This window comes from Atractosteus spatula, chromosome 4 (assembly GCF_055471065.1).
Source record: "Atractosteus spatula isolate fAtrSpa1 chromosome 4, fAtrSpa1.hap1, whole genome shotgun sequence".
Taxonomy (NCBI): domain Eukaryota; kingdom Metazoa; phylum Chordata; class Actinopteri; order Semionotiformes; family Lepisosteidae; genus Atractosteus; species Atractosteus spatula.
This window is the reverse complement of record NC_142709.1, coordinates 29,538,958-29,563,908: the sequence shown is the minus strand read 5'-3', so window position 1 is coordinate 29,563,908 and position 24,951 is coordinate 29,538,958.

Genomic DNA, 24,951 nt, shown 5'->3' with positions numbered 1-24,951 from the left:
CAGCACTCCGTTTAACGCAAAGTTTCCAATGAAAGAATACCTTTCAAAAATTAATTTGACCATTCTTGACACACTCTTTTGCTTTTGGCAGTGTTGTATTGTCTTTTCAGACTCATATTTTGATTCAGACAAGCAAATTTCCCAGTCAAATGAGTGGAATAATGAGAAAATGGTCTTTGAGAAATATTTGAACCCTAACCCTAACTAGCAAAACCCGAAGCTAGGGTTAGGGTTTTATTCCCATACAATGTAGACAGTTTTTGATAGCATGGCTGTGTTTTAGGGCTGAAAGGATACCTAGGAATATAGTTCTTTCAATGTTTTCTAAACATTTTTTTCTGACCCACATGGCTGTATACAGTGCTTTGCTCCAAAAAGGAATGGTGTCTGAATTTCCCGACAAGCAACAGTTAGAAAGAACCTGATTTAACTTTCAATCTCTTGCCATGGGCTTTAAAATCAAAGGCTTATTAACAAATAAAGACAAAATGTATTAGTTGTCTCAGACTTTTAGGCCGCTTAAGCCTAAACGTACATTCATTCAGCACTCTGTTTAACGCAATGTTTCCAATGAAAAAATACCTTTCAAAAATTAATTTGACCATTCCTGACACACTCTTTTGCTTTTGGCAGTGTTGTATTGTCTTTTCAGACTCATATTTTGAATCACACAAGCAAATTTCCCAGTCAAATCAGTGGAATATTGAGAAAATGGTCTTTGAGAAATATTTGAACCCTAACCCTAACTAGCAAAACCCGAAGCTAGGGTTAGGGTTTTATTCCCATTCAATGTAGACAGTTTTTGATAGCATGGCTGTGTTTTAGGGCTGAAAGGATACCTAGGAATATAGTTCTTTCAATGTTTTCTAAACATTTTTTTCTGACCCATATGGCTGTATACAGTGCTTTGCTATAAAAAGGAATGGTGTCTGAATTGCCCGACAACCAACAGTTAGAAGGAACCTGATTTAACTTTCAAACTCTTGCCATGGGCTATAAAATCAAAGGCTTATTAACAAATAAAGCCAAAATGTATTAGTTGTCTCAGACTTTTAGGCCACTTAAGCCTAAATGTACATTCATTCAGCACTCCGTTTAACGCAAAGTTTCCAATGAAAGAATACCTTTCAAAAATTAATTTGACCATTCCTGACACACTCTTTTGCTTTTGGCAGTGTTGTATTGTCTTTTCAGACTCATATTTTGATTCAGACAAGCAAATTTCCCAGTCAAATCAGTGGAATATTGAGAAAATGGTCTTTGAGAAATATTTGAACCCTAACCCTAACTAGCAAAACCCGAAGCTAGGGTTAGGATTTTATTCCCATACAATGTAGACAGTTTTTGATAGCATGGCCGTGTTTTAGGGCTGAAAGGATACCTAGGAATATAGTTCTTTCAATGTTTTCTAAACATTTTTTTCTGACCCATATGGCTGTATACAGTGCTTTGCTCCAAAAAGGAATGGTGTCTGAATTGCCCGACAAGCAACAGTTAGAAGGAACCTGATTTAACTTTCAAACTCTTGCCATGGGCTTTAAAATCAAAGGCTTATTAACAAATAAAGCCAAAATGTATCAGTTGTCTCAGACTTTTAGGCCACTTAAGCCTAAACGTACATTCATTCAGCACTCCGTTTAACGCAAAGTTTCCAATGAAAGAATACCTTTCAAAAATTAATTTGACCATTCCTGACACACTCTGTTGCTTTTGGCAGTGTTGTATTGTCTTTTCAGACTCATATTTTGATTCAGACAAGCAAATTTCCCAGTCAAATCAGTGGAATATTGAGAAAATGGTCTTTGAGAAATATTTGAACCCTAAACCTAACTAGCAAAACCCGAAGCTAGGGTTAGGGTTTTATTCCCATACAATGTAGACAGTTTTTGATAGCATGGCTGTGTTTTAGGGCTGAAAGGATACCTAGGAATATAGTTCTTTCGATGTTTTCTAAACATTTTTTTCTGACCCATATGGCTGTATACAGTGCTTTGCTCCAAAAAGGAATGGTGTCTGAATTGCCCGACAAGCAACAGTTAGAAAGAACCTGATTTAACTTTCAAACTCTTGCCATGGGCTTTAAAATCAAAGGCTTATTAACAAATAAAGCCAAAATGTATTAGTTGTCTCAGACTTTTAGGCCACTTAAGCCTAAACGTACATTCATTCAGCACTCCGTTCAACGCAAAGTTTCCAAAGAAAGTATACCTTTCAAAAATTAATTTGACCATTCCTGACACACTCTTTTGCTTTTGGCAGTGTTGTATTGTCTTTTCAGACTCATATTTTGATTCAGACAAGCAAATTTCCCAGTCAAATGAGTGGAATATTGAGAAAATGGTCTTTGAGAAATATTTGAACCCTAACCCTAACTAGCAAAACCCGAAGCTAGGGTTAGGGTTTTATTCCCATACAATGTAGACAGTTTTTGATAGCATGGCTGTGTTTTAGGGCTGAAAGGATACTTAGGAATATAGTTCTTTCAATGTTTTCTAAACATTTTTTTCTGACCCATATGGCTGTATACAGTGCTTTGCTCCAAAAAGGAATGGTGTCTGAATTGCCCGACAAGCAACAGTTAGAAAGAACCTGATTTAACTTTCAAACTCTTGCCATGGGCTTTAAAATCAAAGGCTTATTAACAAATAAAGCCAAAATGTATTAGTTGTCTCAGACTTTTAGGCCACTTAAGCCTAAACGTACATTCATTCAGCACTCCGTTTAACGCAAAGTTTCCAATGAAAGAATACCTTTCAAAAATTAATTTGACCATTCCTGACACACTCTTTTGCTTTTGGCAGTGTTGTATTGTCTTTTCAGACTCATATTTTGATTCAGACAAGCAAATTTCCCAGTCAAATGAGTGGAATATTGAGAAAATGGTCTTTGAGAAATATTTGAACCCTAACCGTAACTAGCAGAACCCGAAGCTAGGGTTAGGGTTTTATTCCCATACAATGTAGACAGTTTCTGATGGCATGGCTGTGTTTTAGGGCTGAAAGGATACCTAGGAATATAGTTCTTTCAATGTTTTCTAAACATTTTTTTCTGACCCATATGGCTGTATACAGTGCTTTGCTCCTAAAAGGAATGGTGTCTGAATTGCCCAACAAGCAACAGTTAGAAGGAACCTGATTTAACTTTCAAACTCTTGCCATGGGCTTTAAAATCAAAGGCTTATTAACAAATAAAGCCAAAATGTATTAGTTGTCTCAGACTTTTAGGCCACTTAAGCCTAAACGTACTTTCATTCAGTACTCCGTTTAACGCAAAGTTTCCAATGAAAGAATACCTTTCAAAAATTAATTTGACCATTCCTGACACACTCTTTTGCTTTTGGCAGTGTTGTATTGTCTTTTCAGACTCATATTTTGATTCAGACAAGCAAATTTCCCAGTCAAATGAGTGGAATATTGAGAATATGGTCTTTGAGAAATATTTGAACCCTAACCCTAACTAGCAAAACCCGAAGCTAGGGTTAGGGTTTTATTCCCATACAATGTAGACAGTTTTTGATAGCATGGCTGTGTTTTAGGGCTGAAAGGATACTTAGGAATATAGTTCTTTCAATGTTTTCTAAACATTTTTTTCTGACCCATATGGCTGTATACAGTGCTTTGCTCCAAAAAGGAATGGTGTCTGAATTGCCCGACAAGCAACAGTTAGAAGGAACCTGATTTAACTTTCAAACTCTTGCCATGGGCTTTAAAATCAAAGGCTTATTAACAAATAAAGCCAAAATGTATTAGTTGTCTCAGACTTTTAGGCCACTTAAGCCTAAACGTACATTCATTCAGTACTCCGTTTAACGCAAAGTTTCCAATGAAAGAATACCTTTCAAAAATTAATTTGACCATTCCAGACACACTCTTTTGCTTTTGGCAGTGTTGTATTGTCTTTTCAGACTAATATTTTGATTCAGACAAGCAAATTTCCCAGTCAAATGAGTGGAATATTGAGAAAATGGTCTTTGAGAAATATTTGAACCCTAACCCTAACTAGCAAAACCCGAAGCTAGGGTTAGGGTTTTATTCCCATACAATGTAGACAGTTTTTGATAGCATGGCTGTGTTTTAGGGCTGAAAGGATACTTAGGAATATAGTTCTTTCAATGTTTTCTAAACATTTTTTTCTGACCCATATGGCTGTATACAGTGCTTTGCTCCAAAAAGGAATGGTGTCTGAATTGCCCGACAAGCAACAGTTAGAAAGAACCTGATTTAACTTTCAAACTCTTGCCATGGGCTTTAAAATCAAAGGCTTATTAACAAAAAAAGCCAAAATGTATTAGTTGTCTCAGACTTTTAGGCCACTTAAGCCTAAACGTACATTCATTCAGCACTCCGTTTAACGCAAAGTTTCCAATGAAAGAATACCTTTCAAAAATTAATTTGACCATTCCTGACACACTCTTTTGCTTTTGGCAGTGTTGTATTGTCTTTTCAGACTCATATTTTGATTCAGACAAGCACATTTCCCAGTCAAATGAGTGGAATATTGAGAAAATGGTCTTTGAGAAATATTTGAACCCTAACCCTAACTAGCAGAACCCGAAGCTAGGGTTAGGGTTTTATTCCCATACAATGTAGACAGTTTCTGATGGCATGGCTGTGTTTTAGGGCTGAAAGGATACCTAGGAATATAGTTCTTTCAATGTTTTCTAAACATTTTTTTCTGACCCATATGGCTGTATACAGTGCTTTGCTCCAAAAAGGAATGGTGTCTGAATTGCCCAACAAGCAACAGTTAGAAGGAACCTGATTTAACTTTCAAACTCTTGCCATGGGCATTAAAATCAAAGGCTTATTAACAAATAAAGCCAAAAGGTATTAGTTGTCTCAGACTTTTAGGCCACTTAAGCCTAAACGTACATTCATTCAGCACTCTATTTAACGCAAAGTTTCCAGTGAAAGAATACCTTTCAAAAATTAATTTGACCATTCCTGACACACTCTTTTGCTTTTGGCAGTGTTGTATTGTCTTTTCAGACTCATATTTTGATTCAGACAAGCAAATTTCCCAGTCAAATGAGTGGAATATTGAGAAAATGGTCTTTGAGAAATATTTGAACCCTAACCCTAACTAGCAAAACCCGAAGCTAGGGTTAGGGTTTTATTCCCATACAATGTAGACAGTTTTTGATAGCATGGCTGTGTTTTAGGGCTGAAAGGATACTTAGGAATATAGTTCTTTCAATGTTTTCTAAACATTTTTTTCTGACCCATATGGCTGTATACAGTGCTTTGCTCCAAAAAGGAATGGTGTCTGAATTGCCCGACAAGCAACAGTTAGAAGGAACCTGATTTAACTTTCAAACTCTTGCCATGGGCTTTAAAATCAAAGGCTTATTAACAAATAAAGCCAAAATGTATTAGTTGTCTCAGACTTTTAGGCCACTTAAGCCTAAACGTACATTCATTCAGTACTCCGTTTAACGCAAAGTTTCCAATGAAAGAATACCTTTCAAAAATTAATTTGACCATTCCAGACACACTCTTTTGCTTTTGGCAGTGTTGTATTGTCTTTTCAGACTCATATTTTGATTCAGACAAGCAAATTTCACAGTCAAATGAGTGGAATATTGAGAAAATGGTCTTTGAGAAATATTTGAACCATAACCCTAACTAGCAAAACCCGAAGCTAGGGTTAGGGTTTTATTCCCATACAATGTAGACAGTTTTTGATAGCATGGCTGTGTTTTAGGGCTGAAAGGATACTTAGGAATATAGTTCTTTCAATGTTTTCTAAACATTTTTTTCTGACCCATATGGCTGTATACAGTGCTTTGCTCCAAAAAGGAATGGTGTCTGAATTGCCCGACAAGCAACAGTTAGAAAGAACCTGATTTAACTTTCAAACTCTTGCCATGGGCTTTAAAATCAAAGGCTTATTAACAAATAAAGCCAAAATGTATTAGTTGTCTCAGACTTTTAGGCCACTTAAGCCTAAAAGTACATTCATTCAGCACTCTATTTAACGCAAAGTTTCCAGTGAAAGAATACCTTTCAAAAATTAATTTGACCATTCCTGACACACTCTTTTGCTTTTGGCAGTGTTGTATTGTCTTTTCAGACTCATATTTTGATTCAGACAAGCAAATTTCCCAGTCAAATGAGTGGAATATTGAGAAAATGGTCTTTGAGAAATATTTGAACCCTAACCCTAACTAGCAAAACCCGAAGCTAGGGTTAGGGTTTTATTCCCATACAATGTAGACAGTTTTTGATAGCATGGCTGTGTTTTAGGGCTGAAAGGATACCTAGGAATATAGTTCTTTCAATGTTTTCTAAACATTTTTTTCTGACCCATATGGCTGTATACAGTGCTTTGCTCCAAAAAGGAATGGTGTCTGAATTGCCCGACAAGCAACAGTTAGAAAGAACCTGATTTAACTTTCAAACTCTTGCCATGGGCTTTAAAATCAAAGGCTTATTAACAAAAAAAGCCAAAATGTATTAGTTGTCTCAGACTTTTAGGCCACTTAAGCCTAAACGTACATTCATTCAGCACTCCGTTTAACGCAAAGTTTCCAATGAAAGAATACCTTTCAAAAATTAATTTGACCATTCCTGACACACTCTTTTGCTTTTGGCAGTGTTGTATTGTCTTTTCAGACTCATATTTTGATTCAGACAAGCACATTTCCCAGTCAAATGAGTGGAATATTGAGAAAATGGTCTTTGAGAAATATTTGAACCCTAACCCTAACTAGCAGAACCCGAAGCTAGGGTTAGGGTTTTATTCCCATACAATGTAGACAGTTTCTGATGGCATGGCTGTGTTTTAGGGCTGAAAGGATACCTAGGAATATAGTTCTTTCAATGTTTTCTAAACATTTTTTTCTGACCCATATGGCTGTATACAGTGCTTTGCTCCAAAAAGGAATGGTGTCTGAATTGCCCAACAAGCAACAGTTAGAAGGAACCTGATTTAACTTTCAAACTCTTGCCATGGGCATTAAAATCAAAGGCTTATTAACAAATAAAGCCAAAAGGTATTAGTTGTCTCAGACTTTTAGGCCACTTAAGCCTAAACGTACATTCATTCAGCACTCTATTTAACGCAAAGTTTCCAGTGAAAGAATACCTTTCAAAAATTAATTTGACCATTCCTGACACACTCTTTTGCTTTTGGCAGTGTTGTATTGTCTTTTCAGACTCATATTTTGATTCAGACAAGCAAATTTCCCAGTCAAATGAGTGGAATATTGAGAAAATGGTCTTTGAGAAATATTTGAACCCTAACCCTAACTAGCAAAACCCGAAGCTAGGGTTAGGGTTTTATTCCCATACAATGTAGACAGTTTTTGATAGCATGGCTGTGTTTTAGGGCTGAAAGGATACCTAGGAATATAGTTCTTTCAATGTTTTCTAAACATTTTTTTCTGACCCATATGGCTGTATACAGTGCTTTGCTCCTAAAAGGAATGGTGTCTGAATTGCCCAACAAGCAACAGTTAGAAGGAACCTGATTTAACTTTCAAACTCTTGCCATGGGTTTTAAAATCAAAGGCTTATTAACAAATAAAGCCAAAATGTATTAGTTGTCTCAGACTTTTAGGCCACTTAAGCCTAAACGTACTTTCATTCAGTACTCCGTTTAACGCAAAGTTTCCAATGAAAGAATACCTTTCAAAAATTAATTTGACCGTTCCAGACACACTCTTTTGCTTTTGGCAGTGTTGTATTGTCTTTTCAGACTCATATTTTGATTCAGACAAGCAAATTTCCCAGTCAAATCAGTGGCATATTGAGAAAATGGTCTTTGAGAAATATTTGAACCCTAACCCTAACTACCAAACCCGAAGCTAGGGTTAGGGTTTTATTCCCATACAATGTAGACAGTTTTTGATGGCATGGCTGTGTTTTAGGGCTGAAAGGATACCTAGGAATATAGTTCTTTCAATGTTTTTAAAACATTTTTTTCTGACCCATATGGCTGTATACAGTGCTTTGCTCCAAAAAGGAATGGTGTCTGAATTGCCCGACAAGCAACAGTTAGAAGGAACCTGATTTAACTTTCAAACTCTTGCCATGGGCTTTAAAATCAAAGGCTTATTAACAAATAAAGCCAAAATGTATTAGTTGTCTCAGACTTTTAGGCCACTTAAGCCTAAACGTACATTCATTCAGTACTCCGTTTAACGCAAAGTTTCCAATGAAAGAATACCTTTCAAAAATTAATTTGACCATTCCAGACACACTCTTTTGCTTTTGGCAGTGTTGTATTGTCTTTTCAGACTCATATTTTGATTCAGACAAGCACATTTCCCATTCAAATGAGTGGAATATTGAGAAAATGGTCTTTGAGAAATATTTGAACCCTAACCCTAACTAGCAAAACCCGAAGCTAGGGTTAGGGTTTTATTCCCATACAATGTAGACAGTTTTTGATAGCATGGCTGTGTTTTAGGGCTGAAAGGATACTTAGGAATATAGTTCTTTCAATGTTTTCTAAACATTTTTTTCTGACCCATATGGCTGTATACAGTGCTTTGCTCCAAAAAGGAATGGTGTCTGAATTGCCCGACAAGCAACAGTTAGAAGGAACCTGATTTAACTTTCAAACTCTTGCCATGGGCTTTAAAATCAAAGGCTTATTAACAAATAAAGCCAAAATGTATTAGTTGTCTCAGACTTTTAGGCCACTTAAGCCTAAACGTACATTCATTCAGTACTCCGTTTAACGCAAAGTTTCCAATGAAAGAATACCTTTCAAAAATTAATTTGACCATTCCAGACACACTCTTTTGCTTTTGGCAGTGTTGTATTGTCTTTTCAGACTAATATTTTGATTCAGACAAGCAAATTTCCCAGTCAAATGAGTGGAATATTGAGAAAATGGTCTTTGAGAAATATTTGAACCATAACCCTAACTAGCAAAACCCGAAGCTAGGGTTAGGGTTTTATTCCCATACAATGTAGACAGTTTTTGATAGCATGGCTGTGTTTTAGGGCTGAAAGGATACTTAGGAATATAGTTCTTTCAATGTTTTCTAAACATTTTTTTCTGACCCATATGGCTGTATACAGTGCTTTGCTCCAAAAAGGAATGGTGTCTGAATTGCCCGACAAGCAACAGTTAGAAAGAACCTGATTTAACTTTCAAACTCTTGCCATGGGCTTTAAAATCAAAGGCTTATTAACAAAAAAAGCCAAAATGTATTAGTTGTCTCAGACTTTTAGGCCACTTAAGCCTAAACGTACATTCATTCAGCACTCCGTTTAACGCAAAGTTTCCAATGAAAGAATACCTTTCAAAAATTAATTTGACCATTCCTGACACACTCTTTTGCTTTTGGCAGTGTTGTATTGTCTTTTCAGACTCATATTTTGATTCAGACAAGCACATTTCCCAGTCAAATGAGTGGAATATTGAGAAAATGGTCTTTGAGAAATATTTGAACCCTAACCCTAACTAGCAGAACCCGAAGCTAGGGTTAGGGTTTTATTCCCATACAATGTAGACAGTTTCTGATGGCATGGCTGTGTTTTAGGGCTGAAAGGATACCTAGGAATATAGTTCTTTCAATGTTTTCTAAACATTTTTTTCTGACCCATATGGCTGTATACAGTGCTTTGCTCCAAAAAGGAATGGTGTCTGAATTGCCCAACAAGCAACAGTTAGAAGGAACCTGATTTAACTTTCAAACTCTTGCCATGGGCATTAAAATCAAAGGCTTATTAACAAATAAAGCCAAAATGTATTAGTTGTCTCAGACTTTTAGGCACTTAAGCCTAAACGTACATTCATTCAGCACTGTTTAACGCAAAGTTTCCAATGAAAGAATACCTTTCAAAAATTAATTTGACCATTCCTGACACACTCTTTTGCTTTTGGCAGTGTTGTATTGTCTTTTCAGACTCATATTTTGACTCAGACAAGCAAATTTCCCAGTCAAATGAGTGGAATATTGAGAAAATGGTCTTTGAGAAATATTTGAACCCTAACCCTAACTAGCAAAACCCGAAGCTAGGGTTAGGGTTTTATTCCCATACAATGTAGACAGTTTTTGATAGCATGGCTGTGTTTTAGGGCTGAAAGGATACTTAGGAATATAGTTCTTTCAATGTTTTATAAACATTTTTTTCTGACCCATATGGCTGTATACAGTGCTTTGCTCCAAAAAGGAATGGTGTCTGAATTGCCCGACAAGCAACAGTTAGAAGGAACCTGATTTAACTTTCAAACTCTTGCCATGGGCTTTAAAATCAAAGGCTTATTAACAAATAAAGCCAAAATGTATTAGTTGTCTCAGACTTTTAGGCCACTTAAGCCTAAACGTACATTCATTCAGTACTCCGTTTAACGCAAAGTTTCCAATGAAAGAATACCTTTCAAAAATTAATTTGACCATTCCAGACACACTCTTTTGCTTTTGGCAGTGTTGTATTGTCTTTTCAGACTCATATTTTGATTCAGACAAGCAAATTTCACAGTCAAATGAGTGGAATATTGAGAAAATGGTCTTTGAGAAATATTTGAACCATAACCCTAACTAGCAAAACCCGAAGCTAGGGTTAGGGTTTTATTCCCATACAATGTAGACAGTTTTTGATAGCATGGCTGTGTTTTAGGGCTGAAAGGATACTTAGGAATATAGTTCTTTCAATGTTTTCTAAACATTTTTTTCTGACCCATATGGCTGTATACAGTGCTTTGCTCCAAAAAGGAATGGTGTCTGAATTGCCCGACAAGCAACAGTTAGAAAGAACCTGATTTAACTTTCAAACTCTTGCCATGGGCTTTAAAATCAAAGGCTTATTAACAAATAAAGCCAAAATGTATTAGTTGTCTCAGACTTTTAGGCCACTTAAGCCTAAAAGTACATTCATTCAGCACTCTATTTAACGCAAAGTTTCCAGTGAAAGAATACCTTTCAAAAATTAATTTGACCATTCCTGACACACTCTTTTGCTTTTGGCAGTGTTGTATTGTCTTTTCAGACTCATATTTTGATTCAGACAAGCAAATTTCCCAGTCAAATGAGTGGAATATTGAGAAAATGGTCTTTGAGAAATATTTGAACCCTAACCCTAACTAGCAAAACCCGAAGCTAGGGTTAGGGTTTTATTCCCATACAATGTAGACAGTTTTTGATAGCATGGCTGTGTTTTAGGGCTGAAAGGATACCTAGGAATATAGTTCTTTCAATGTTTTCTAAACATTTTTTTCTGACCCATATGGCTGTATACAGTGCTTTGCTCCAAAAAGGAATGGTGTCTGAATTGCCCGACAAGCAACAGTTAGAAAGAACGTGATTTAACTTTCAAACTCTTGCCATGGGCTTTAAAATCAAAGGCTTATTAACAAATAAAGCCAAAATGTATTAGTTGTCTCAGACTTTTAGGCCACTTAAGCCTAAACGTACATTCATTCAGCACTCCGTTTAACGCAAAGTTTCCAATGAAAGAATACCTTTCAAAAATTAATTTGACCATTCCTGACACACTCTTTTGCTTTTGGCAGTGTTGTATTGTCTTTTCAGACTCATATTTTGATTCAGACAAGCACATTTCCCAGTCAAATGAGTGGAATATTGAGAAAATGGTCTTTGAGAAATATTTGAACCCTAACCCTAACTAGCAGAACCCGAAGCTAGGGTTAGGGTTTTATTCCCATACAATGTAGACAGTTTCTGATGGCATGGCTGTGTTTTAGGGCTGAAAGGATACCTAGGAATATAGTTCTTTCAATGTTTTCTAAACATTTTTTTCTGACCCATATGGCTGTATACAGTGCTTTGCTCCAAAAAGGAATGGTGTCTGAATTGCCCGACAAGCAACAGTTAGAAGGAACGTGATTTAACTTTCAAACTCTTGCCATGGGCTTTAAAATCAAAGGCTTATTAACAAATAAAGCCAAAATGTATTAGTTGTCTCAGACTTTTAGGCCACTTAAGCCTAAACGTACATTCATTCAGTACTCCGTTTAACGCAAAGTTTCCAATGAAAGAATACCTTTCAAAAATTAATTTGACCATTCCTGACACACTCTTTTGCTTTTGGCAGTGTTGTATTGTCTTTTCAGACTCATATTTTGACTCAGACAAGCAAATTTCCCAGTCAAATGAGTGGAATATTGAGAAAATGGTCTTTGAGAAATATTTGAACCCTAACCCTAACTAGCAAAACCCGAAGCTAGGGTTAGGGTTTTATTCCCATACAATGTAGACAGTTTTTGATAGCATGGCTGTGTTTTAGGGCTGAAAGGATACTTAGGAATATAGTTCTTTCAATGTTTTCTAAACATTTTTTTCTGACCCATATGGCTGTATACAGTGCTTTGCTCCAAAAAGGAATGGTGTCTGAATTGCCCGACAAGCAACAGTTAGAAAGAACCTGATTTAACTTTCAAACTCTTGCCATGGGCTTTAAAATCAAAGGCTTATTAACAAATAAAGCCAAAATGTATTAGTTGTCTCAGACTTTTAGGCCACTTAAGCCTAAAAGTACATTCATTCAGCACTCTATTTAACGCAAAGTTTCCAGTGAAAGAATACCTTTCAAAAATTAATTTGACCATTCCTGACACACTCTTTTGCTTTTGGCAGTGTTGTATTGTCTTTTCAGACTCATATTTTGATTCAGACAAGCAAATTTCCCAGTCAAATGAGTGGAATATTGAGAAAATGGTCTTTGAGAAATATTTGAACCCTAACCCTAACTAGCAAAACCCGAAGCTAGGGTTAGGGTTTTATTCCCATACAATGTAGACAGTTTTTGATAGCATGGCTGTGTTTTAGGGCTGAAAGGATACCTAGGAATATAGTTCTTTCAATGTTTTATAAACATTTTTTTCTGACCCATATGGCTGTATACAGTGCTTTGCTCCAAAAAGGAATGGTGTCTGAATTGCCCGACAAGCAACAGTTAGAAAGAACGTGATTTAACTTTCAAACTCTTGCCATGGGCTTTAAAATCAAAGGCTTATTAACAAATAAAGCCAAAATGTATTAGTTGTCTCAGACTTTTAGGCCACTTAAGCCTAAACGTACATTCATTCAGCACTCCGTTTAACGCAAAGTTTCCAATGAAAGAATACCTTTCAAAAATTAATTTGACCATTCCTGACACACTCTTTTGCTTTTGGCAGTGTTGTATTGTCTTTTCAGACTCATATTTTGATTCAGACAAGCACATTTCCCAGTCAAATGAGTGGAATATTGAGAAAATGGTCTTTGAGAAATATTTGAACCCTAACCCTAACTAGCAGAACCCGAAGCTAGGGTTAGGGTTTTATTCCCATACAATGTAGACAGTTTCTGATGGCATGGCTGTGTTTTAGGGCTGAAAGGATACCTAGGAATATAGTTCTTTCAATGTTTTCTAAACATTTTTTTCTGACCCATATGGCTGTATACAGTGCTTTGCTCCAAAAAGGAATGGTGTCTGAATTGCCCAACAAGCAACAGTTAGAAGGAACCTGATTTAACTTTCAAACTCTTGCCATGGGCATTAAAATCAAAGGCTTATTAACAAATAAAGCCAAAAGGTATTAGTTGTCTCAGACTTTTAGGCCACTTAAGCCTAAACGTACATTCATTCAGCACTCCGTTTAACGCAAAGTTTCCAATGAAAGAATACCTTTCAAAAATTAATTTGACCATTCCTGACACACTCTGTTGCTTTTGGCAGTGTTGTATTGTCTTTTCAGACTCATATTTTGATTCAGACAAGCAAATTTCCCAGTCAAATGAGTGGAATATTGAGAAAATGGTCTTTGAGAAATATTTGAACCCTAAACCTAACTAGCAAAACCCGAAGCTAGGGTTAAGGTTTCATTCCCATACAATGTAGACAGTTTTTGATAGCATGGCTGTGTTTTAGGGCTGAAAGGATACCTAGGAATATAGTTCTTTCAATGTTTTCTAAACATTTTTTTCTGACCCATATGGCTGTATACAGTGCTTTGCTCCAAAAAGGAATGGTGTCTGAATTGCCCAACAAGCAACAGTTAGAAGGAACCTGATTTAACTTTCAAACTCTTGCCATGGGCATTAAAATCAAAGGCTTATTAACAAATAAAGCCAAAAGGTATTAGTTGTCTCAGACTTTTAGGCCACTTAAGCCTAAACGTACATTCATTCAGCACTCCGTTTAACGCAAAGTTTCCAATGAAAGAATACCTTTCAAAAATTAATTTGACCATTCCTGACACACTCTGTTGCTTTTGGCAGTGTTGTATTGTCTTTTCAGACTCATATTTTGATTCAGACAAGCAAATTTCCCAGTCAAATGAGTGGAATATTGAGAAAATGGTCTTTGAGAAATATTTGAACCCTAAACCTAACTAGCAAAACCCGAAGCTAGGGTTAAGGTTTCATTCCCATACAATGTAGACAGTTTTTGATAGCATGGCTGTGTTTTAGGGCTGAAAGGATACCTAGGAATATAGTTCTTTCAATGTTTTCTAAACATTTTTTTCTGACCCATATGGCTGTATACAGTGCTTTGCTCCAAAAAGGAATGGTGTCTGAATTGCCCAACAAGCAACAGTTAGAAGGAACCTGATTTAACTTTCAAACTCTTGCCATGGGCATTAAAATCAAAGGCTTATTAACAAATAAAGCCAAAAGGTATTAGTTGTCTCAGACTTTTAGGCCACTTAAGCCTAAACGTACATTCATTCAGCACTCTATTTAACGCAAAGTTTCCAGTGAAAGAATACCTTTCAAAAATTAATTTGACCATTCCTGACACACTCTTTTGCTTTTGGCAGTGTTGTATTGTCTTTTCAGACTCATATTTTGATTCAGACAAGCAAATTTCCCAGTCAAATGAGTGGAATATTGAGAAAATGGTCTTTGAGAAATATTTGAACCCTAACCCTAACTAGCAAAACCCGAAGCTAGGGTTAGGGTTTTATTCCCATACAATGTAGACAGTTTTTGATAGCATGGCTGTGTTTTAGGGCTGAAAGGATACCTAGGAATATAGTTCTTTCAATGTTTTATAAACATTTTTTTCTGACCCATATGGCTGTATACAGTGCTTTGCTCCACAAAGGAATGGTGTCTGAATTGCCCGACAAGCAACAGTTAGAAAGAACCTGATTTAACATTCAAACTCTTGCCATGGGCTTTAAAATCAAAGGCTTATTAACAAATAAGGCCAAAATGTATTAGTTGTCTCAGACTTTTAGGCCACTTAAGCCTAAACGTACATTCATTCAGCACTCCGTTTAACGCAAAGTTTCCAATGAAAGAATACCTTTCAAAAATTAATTTGACCATTCCTGACACACTCTTTTGCTTTTGGCAGTGTTGTATTGTCTTTTCAGACTCATATTTTGATTCAGACAAGCAAATTTACCAGTCAAATGAGTGGAATATTGAGAAAATGGTCTTTGAGAAATATTTGAACCCTAACCCTAACTAGCAAAACCCGAAGCTAGGGTTAGGGTTTTATTCCCATACAATGTAGACAGTTTTTGATAGCATGGCTGTGTTTTAGGGCTGAAAGGATACCTAGGAATATAGTTCTTTCAATGTTTTCTAAACATTTTTTTCTGACCCATATGGCTGTATACAGTGCTTTGCTCCAAAAAGGAATGGTGTCTGAATGGCCCGACAAGCAACAGTTAGAAAGAACCTGATTTAACTTTCAAACTCTTGCCATGGGCTTTAAAATCAAAGGCTTATTAACAAATAAAGCCAAAATGTATTAGTTGTCTCAGACTTTTAGGCCACTTAAGCCTAAACGTACATTCATTCAGCACTCCGTTTAACGCAAAGTTTCCAATGAAAGAATACCTTTCAAAAATTAATTTGACCATTCCTGACACACTCTTTTGCTTTTGGCAGTGTTGTATTGTCTTTTCAGACTCATATTTTGATTCAGACAAGCACATTTCCCAGTCAAATGAGTGGAATATTGAGAAAATGGTCTTTGAGAAATATTTGAACCCTAACCCTAACTAGCAAAACCCGAAGCTAGGGTTAGGGTTTTATTCCCATACAATGTAGACAGTTTTTGATAGCTTGGCTGTGTTTTAGGGCTGAAAGGATACCTAGGAATATAGTTCTTTCAATGTTTTCGAAACATTTTTTTCTGACCCATATGGCTGTATACAGTGCTTTGCTCCAAAAAGGAATGGTGTCTGAAGTGCCCGACAAGCAACAGTTAGAAAGAACCTGATTTAACTTTCAAACTCTTGCCATGGGCTTTAAAATCAAAGGCTTATTAACAAATAAAGCCAAAATGTATTAGTTGTCTCAGACTTTTAGGCCGCTTAAGCCTAAACGTACATTCATTCAGCACTGTTTAACGCAAAGTTTCCAATGAAAAAATACCTTTCAAAAATTAATTTGACCATTCCTGACACACTCTTTTGCTTTTGGCAGTGTTGTATTGTCTTTTCAGACTCATATTTTGATTCAGACAAGCAAATTTACCAGTCAAATGAGTGGAATATTGAGAAAACGGTCTTTGAGAAATATTTGAACCCTAACCCTAACTAGCAAAACCCGAAGCTAGGGTTAGGGTTTTATTCCCATACAATGTAGACAGTTTTTGATAGCATGGCTGTGTTTTAGGGCTGAAAGGATACCTAGGAATATAGTTCTTTCAATGTTTTCTAAACATTTTTTTCTGACCCATATGGCTGTATACAGTGCTTTGCTCCAAAAAGGAATGGTGTCTGAATTGCCCGACAAGCAACAGTTAGAAAGAACCTGATTTAACTTTCAAACTCTTGCCATGGTCTTTAAAATCAAAGGCTTATTAACAAATAAAGCCAAAATGTATTAGTTGTCTCAGACTTTTAGGCCGCTTAAGCCTAAACGTACATTCATTCAGCACTCTGTTTAACGCAAAGTTTCCAATGAAAGAATAGCTTTCAAAAATTAATTTGACCATTCCTGACACACTCTTTTGCTTTTGGCAGTGTTGTATTGTCTTTTCAGACTCATATTTTGATTCAGACAAGCATATTTCCCAGTCAAATCATTGGAATATTGAGAAAATGGTCTTTGAGAAATATTTGAACCCTAACTAGCAAAACCCGAAGCTAGGGTTAGGGTTTTATTCCCATACAATGTAGACAGTTTCTGATGGCATGGCTGTGTTTTAGGGCTGAAAGGATACCTAGGAATATAGTTCTTTCAATGTTTTCTAAACATTTTTTTCTGACCCATATGGCTGTATACAGTGCTATGCTCCAAAAATGAATGGTGTCTGAATTGCCCGACAAGCAACAGTTAGAAAGAACCTGATTTAACTTTCAAACTCTTGCCATGGGCTTTAAAATCAAAGGCTTATTAACAAATAAAGCCAAAATGTATTAGTTGTCTCAGACTTTTAGGCCACTTAAGCCTAAACGTACATTCATTCAGCACTCCGTTTAACGCAAAGTTTCCAGTGAAAGAATACCTTTCAAAAATTAATTTGACCATTCCTGACACACTCTTTTGCTTTTGGCAGTGTTGTGTTGTCTTTTCAGACTCATATTTTGATTCAGACAAGCAAATTTCCCAGTCAAATCAGTGGCATATTGAGAAAATGGTCTTTGAGAAATATTTGAACCCTAACCCTAACTAGCAAAACCCGAAGCTAGGGTTAGGGTTTTATTCCCATACAATGTAGACAGTTTTTGATGGCATGGCTGTGTTTTAGGGCTGAAAGGATACCTAGGAATTTAGTTCTTTCAATGTTTTCAAAACATTTTTTTCTGACCCATATGGCTGTATACAGTGCTTTGCTCCAAAAAGGAATGGTGTCTGAATTGCCCGACAAGCAACAGTTAGAAGGAACCTGATTTAACTTTCAAACTCTTGCCATGGGCTTTAAAATCAAAGGCTTATTAACAAATAAAGCCAAAATGTATTAGTTGTCTCAGACTTTTAGGCCACTTAAGCCTAAACGTACATTCATTCAGCACTGTTTAACGCAAAGTTTCCAATGAAAGAATACCTTTCAAAAATTAATTTGACCATTCCTGACACACTCTTTTGCTTTTGGCAGTGTTGTATTGTCTTTTCAGACTCATATTTTGATTCAGACAAGCAAATTTCCCAGTCAAATGAGTGGAATATTGAGAAAATGGTCTTTGAGAAATATTTGAACCCTAACCCTAACTAGCAAAACCCGAAGCTAGGGTTAGGGTTTTATTCCCATACAATGTAGACAGTTTTTGATAGCATGGCTGTGTTTTAGGGCTGAAAGGATACTTAGGAATATAGTTCTTTCAATGTTTTCTAAACATTTTTTTCTGACCCATATGGCTATATACAGTGCTTTGCTCCAAAAAGGAATGGTGTCTGAATTGCCCGACAAGCAACAGTTAGAAAGAACCTGATTTAACTTTCAAACTCTTGCCATGGGCTTTAAAATCAAAGGCTTATTAACAAATAAAGCCAAAATGTATTAGTTGTCTCAGACTTTTAGGCCACTTAAGCCTAAACGTACATTCATTCAGCACTCCGTTTAACGCAAAGTTTCCAATGAAAGAATACCTTTCAAAAATTAATTTGACCATTCCTGACACACTCTTTTGCTTTTGGCAGTGTTGTATTGTCTTTTCAGACTCATATTTTGATTCAGACAAGCAAATTTCCCAGTCAAATGAGTGGAATATTGAGAAAATGGTCTTTGAGAAATATTTGAACCCTAACCCTAACTAGCAAAACCCGAAGCTAGGGTTAAGGTTTTATTCCCATACAATGTAGACAGTTTCTGATGGCATGGCTGTGTTTTAGGGCTGAAAGGATACCTAGGAATATAGTTCTTTCAATGTTTTCTAAACATTTTTTTCTGACCCATATGGCTGTATACAGTGCTTTGCTCCAAAAAGGAATGGTGTCTGAATTGCCCGACAAGCAACAGTTAGAAAGAACCTGATTTAACTTTCAAACTCTTGCCATGGGCTTTAAAATCAAAGGCTTATTAACAAATAAAGCCAAAATGTATTAGTTGTCTCAGACTTTTAGGCCACTTAAGCCTAAACGTACATTCATTCAGCACTCCGTTTAACGCAAAGTTTCCAATGAAAGAATACCTTTCAAAAATTAATTTGACCATTCCTGACACACTCTTTTGCTCTTGGCAGTGTTGTATTGTCTTTTCAGACTCATATTTTGATTCAGACAAGCAAATTTACCAGTCAAATGAGTGGAATATTGAGAAAATGGTCTTTGAGAAATATTTGAACCCTAACCCTAACTAGCAAAACCCGAAGCTAGGGTTAGGGTTTTATTCCCATACAATGTAGACAGTTTTTGATAGCATGGCTGTGTTTTAGGGCTGAAAGGATACCTAGGAATATAGTTCTTTCAATGTTTTCTAAACTTTTTTTTCTGACTCATATGGCTGTATACAGTGCTTTGCTCCACAAAGGAATGGTGTCTGAATTGCCCGACAAGCAACAGTTAGAAACAACCTGATTTAACTTTCAAACTCTTGCCATGGGCTTTAAAATCAAAGGCTTATTAACAAATAAGGCCAAAATGTATTAGTTGTCTCAGACTTTTAGGCCACTTAAGCCTAAACGTACATTCATTCAGCACTCTGTTTAACGCAAAGTTTCCAATGAAAGAATACCTTTCAAAAATTAATTTGACCATTCCTGACACACTCTTTTGCTTTTGGCAGTGTTGTATTGTCTTTTCAGACTCATATTTTGATTCAGACAAGCAAATTTACCAGTCAAATGAGTGGAATATTGAGAAAATGGTCTTTGAGAAATATTTGAACCCTAACCCTAACTAGCAAAACCCGAAGCTAGGGTTAGGGTTTTATTCCCATACAATGTAGACAGTTTCTGATGGCATGGCTGTGTTTTAGGGCTGAAAGGATACCTAGGAATATAGTTCTTTCAATGTTTTCTAAACATTTTTTTCTGACCCATATGGCTGTATACAGTGCTATGCTCCAAAAATGAATGGTGTCTGAATTGCCCGACAAGCAACAGTTAGAAAGAACCTGATTTAACTTTCAAACTCTTGCCATGGGCTTTAAAATCAAAGGCTTATTAACAAATAAAGCCAAAATGTATTAGTTGTCTCAGACTTTTAGGCCGCTTAAGCCTAAACGTACATTCATTCAGCACTGTTTAACGCAAAGTTTCCAATGAAAGAATACCTTTCAAAAATTAATTTGACCATTACTGACACACTTTTGCTTTTGGCAGTGTTGTATTGTCTTTTCAGACTCATATTTTGATTCAGACAAGCAAATTTCCCAGTCAAATGAGTGGAATATTGAGAAAATGGTCTTTGAGAAATATTTGAACCCTAACCCTAACTATCAAAACCCGAAGCTAGGTTTAGGGTTTTATTCCCATACAATGTAGACAGTTTTTGATAGCATAGCTGTGTTTTAGGGCTGAAAGGATACTTAGGAATATAGTTCTTTCAATGTTTTCTAAACATTTTTTTCTGACCCATATGGCTGTATACAGTGCTTTGCTCCAAAAAGGAATGGTGTCTGAATTGCCCGACAAGCAACAGTTAGAAAGAACGTTATTTAACTTTCAAACTCTTGCCATGGGCTTTAAAATCAAAGGCTTATTAACAAATAAAGCCAAAATGTATTAGATGTCTCAGACTTTTAGGCCGCTTAAGCCTAAACGTACATTCATTCAGCACTGTTTAACGCAAAGTTTCCAATGAAAGAACACCTTTCAAAAATTAATTTGACCATTCCTGACACACTCTTTTGCTTTTGGCAGTGTTGTATTGTCTTTTCAGACTCATATTTTGATTCAGACAAGCATATTTCCCAGTCAAATCATTGGAATATTGAGAAAATGGTCTTTGAGAAATATTTGAACCCTAACTAGCAAAACCCGAAGCTAGGGTTAGGGTTTTATTCCCATACAATGTAGACAGTTTCTGATGGCATGGCTGTGTTTTAGGGCTGAAAGGATACCTAGGAATATAGTTCTTTCAATGTTTTCTAAACATTTTTTTCTGACCCATATGGCTGTATACAGTGCTATGCTCCAAAAATGAATGGTGTCTGAATTGCCCGACAAGCAACAGTTAGAAAGAACCTGATTTAACTTTCAAACTCTTGCCATGGGCTTTAAAATCAAAGGCTTATTAACAAATAAAGCCAAAATGTATTAGTTGTCTCAGACTTTTAGGCCACTTAAGCCTAAACGTACATTCATTCAGCACTCCGTTTAACGCAAAGTTTCCAATGAAAGAATACCTTTCAAAAATTAATTTGACCATTCCTGACACACTCTTTTGCTTTTGGCAGTGTTGTATTGTCTTTTCAGACTCATATTTTGATTCAGACAAGCAAATTTACCAGTCAAATGAGTGGAATATTGAGAAAACGGTCTTTGAGAAATATTTGAACCCTAACCCTAACTAGCAAAACCCGAAGCTAGGGTTAGGGTTTTATTCCCATACAATGTAGACAGTTTTTGATAGCATGGCTGTGTTTTAGGGCTGAAAGGATACCTAGGAATATAGTTCTTTCAATGTTTTCTAAACATTTTTTTCTGACCCATATGGCTGTATACAGTGCTTTGCTCCAAAAAGGAATGGTGTCTGAATTGCCCGACAAGCAACAGTTAGAAAGAACCTGATTTAACTTTCAAACTCTTGCCATGGGCTTTAAAATCAAAGGCTTATTAACAAATAAAGCCAAAATGTATTAGTTGTCTCAGACTTTTAGGCCACTTAAGCCTAAACGTACATTCATTCAGCACTCTGTTTAACGCAAAGTTTCCAATGAAAGAATACCTTTCAAAAATTAATTTGACCATTCCTGACACACTCTTTTGCTCTTGGCAGTGTTGTATTGTCTTTTCAGACTCATATTTTGATTCAGACAAGCAAATTTACCAGTCAAATGAGTGGAATATTGAGAAAATGGTCTTTGAGAAATATTTGAACCCTAACCCTAACTAGCAAAACCCGAAGCTAGGGTTAGGGTTTTATTCCCATACAATGTAGACAGTTTTTGATAGCATGGCTGTGTTTTAGGGCTGAAAGGATACCTAGGAATATAGTTCTTTCAATGTTTTCTAAACTTTTTTTTCTGACTCATATGGCTGTATACAGTGCTTTGCTCCACAAAGGAATGGTGTCTGAATTGCCCGACAAGCAACAGTTAGAAACAACCTGATTTAACTTTCAAACTCTTGCCATGGGCTTTAAAATCAAAGGCTTATTAACAAATAAGGCCAAAATGTATTAGTTGTCTCAGACTTTTAGGCCACTTAAGCCTAAACGTACATTCATTCAGCACTCTGTTTAACGCAAAGTTTCCAATGAAAGAATACCTTTCAAAAATTAATTTGACCATTCCTGACACACTCTTTTGCTTTTGGCAGTGTTGTATTGTCTTTTCAGACTCATATTTTGATTCAGACAAGCAAATTTACCAGTCAAATGAGTGGAATATTGAGAAAATGGTCTTTGAGAAATATTTGAACCCTAACCCTAACTAGCAAAACCCGAAGCTAGGGTTAGGGTTTTATTCCCATACAATGTAGACAGTTTCTGATGGCATGGCTGTGTTTTAGGGCTGAAAGGATACCTAGGAATATAGTTCTTTCAATGTTTTCTAAACATTTTTTTCTGACCCATATGGCTGTATACAGTGCTATGCTCCAAAAATGAATGGTGTCTGAATTGCCCGACAAGCAACAGTTAGAAAGAACCTGATTTAACTTTCAAACTCTTGCCATGGGCTTTAAAATCAAAGGCTTATTAACAAATAAAGCCAAAATGTATTAGTTGTCTCAGACTTTTAGGCCGCTTAAGCCTAAACGTACATTCATTCAGCACTGTTTAACGCAAAGTTTCCAATGAAAGAATACCTTTCAAAAATTAATTTGACCATTACTGACACACTTTTGCTTTTGGTAGTGTTGTATTGTCTTTTCAGACTCATATTTTGATTCAGACAAGCAAATTTCCCAGTCAAATGAGTGGAATATTGAGAAAATGGTCTTTGAGAAATATTTGAACCCTAACCCTAACTATCAAAACCCGAAGCTAGGTTTAGGGTTTTATTCCCATACAATGTAGACAGTTTTTGATAGCATAGCTGTGTTTTAGGGCTGAAAGGATACTTAGGAATATAGTTCTTTCAATGTTTTCTAAACATTTTTTTCTGACCCATATGGCTGTATACAGTGCTTTGCTCCAAAAAGGAATGGTGTCTGAATTGCCCGACAAGCAACAGTTAGAAAGAACGTTATTTAACTTTCAAACTCTTGCCATGGGCTTTAAAATCAAAGGCTTATTAACAAATAAAGCCAAAATGTATTAGATGTCTCAGACTTTTAGGCCGCTTAAGCCTAAACGTACATTCATTCAGCACTGTTTAACGCAAAGTTTCCAATGAAAGAACACCTTTCAAAAATTAATTTGACCATTCCTGACACACTCTTTTGCTTTTGGCAGTGTTGTATTGTCTTTTCAGACTCATATTTTGATTCAGACAAGCATATTTCCCAGTCAAATCATTGGAATATTGAGAAAATGGTCTTTGAGAAATATTTGAACCCTAACTAGCAAAACCCGAAGCTAGGGTTAGGGTTTTATTCCCATACAATGTAGACAGTTTCTGATGGCATGGCTGTGTTTTAGGGCTGAAAGGATACCTAGGAATATAGTTCTTTCAATGTTTTCTAAACATTTTTTTCTGACCCATATGGCTGTATACAGTGCTATGCTCCAAAAATGAATGGTGTCTGAATTGCCCGACAAGCAACAGTTAGAAAGAACCTGATTTAACTTTCAAACTCTTGCCATGGGCTTTAAAATCAAAGGCTTATTAACAAATAAAGCCAAAATGTATTAGTTGTCTCAGACTTTTAGGCCACTTAAGCCTAAACGTACATTCATTCAGCACTCCGTTTAACGCAAAGTTTCCAATGAAAGAATACCTTTCAAAAATTAATTTGACCATTCCTGACACACTCTTTTGCTTTTGGCAGTGTTGTATTGTCTTTTCAGACTCATATTTTGATTCAGACAAGCAAATTTCCCAGTCAAATGAGTGGAATATTGAGAAAATGGTCTTTGAGAAATATTTGAACCCTAACCCTAACTAGCAAAACCCGAAGCTAGGGTTAAGGTTTTATTCCCATACAATGTAGACAGTTTCTGATGGCATGGCTGTGTTTTAGGGCTGAAAGGATACCTAGGAATATAGTTCTTTCAATGTTTTCTAAACATTTTTTTCTGACCCATATGGCTGTATACAGTGCTTTGCTCCAAAAAGGAATGGTGTCTGAATTGCCCGACAAGCAACAGTTAGAAAGAACCTGATTTAACTTTCAAACTCTTGCCATGGGCTTTAAAATCAAAGGCTTATTAACAAATAAAGCCAAAATGTATTAGTTGTCTCAGACTTTTAGGCCACTTAAGCCTAAACGTACATTCATTCAGCACTCTGTTTAACGCAAAGTTTCCAATGAAAGAATACCTCTCAAAAATTAATTTGACCATTCCTGACACACTCTTTTGCTCTTGGCAGTGTTGTATTGTCTTTTCAGACTCATATTTTGATTCAGACAAGCAAATTTACCAGTCAAATGAGTGGAATATTGAGAAAATGGTCTTTGAGAAATATTTGAACCCTAACCCTGACTAGCAAAACCCGAAGCTAGGGTTAGGGTTTTATTCCCATACAATGTAGACAGTTTTTGATAGCATGGCTGTGTTTTAGGGCTGAAAGGATACCTAGGAATATAGTTCTTTCAATGTTTTCTAAACTTTTTTTTCTGACTCATATGGCTGTATACAGTGCTTTGCTCCACAAAGGAATGGTGTCTGAATTGCCCGACAAGCAACAGTTAGAAACAACCTGATTTAACTTTCAAACTCTTGCCATGGGCTTTAAAATCAAAGGCTTATTAACAAATAAGGCCAAAATGTATTAGTTGTCTCAGACTTTTAGGCCACTTAAGCCTAAACGTACATTCATTCAGCACTCTGTTTAACGCAAAGTTTCCAATGAAAGAATACCTTTCAAAAATTAATTT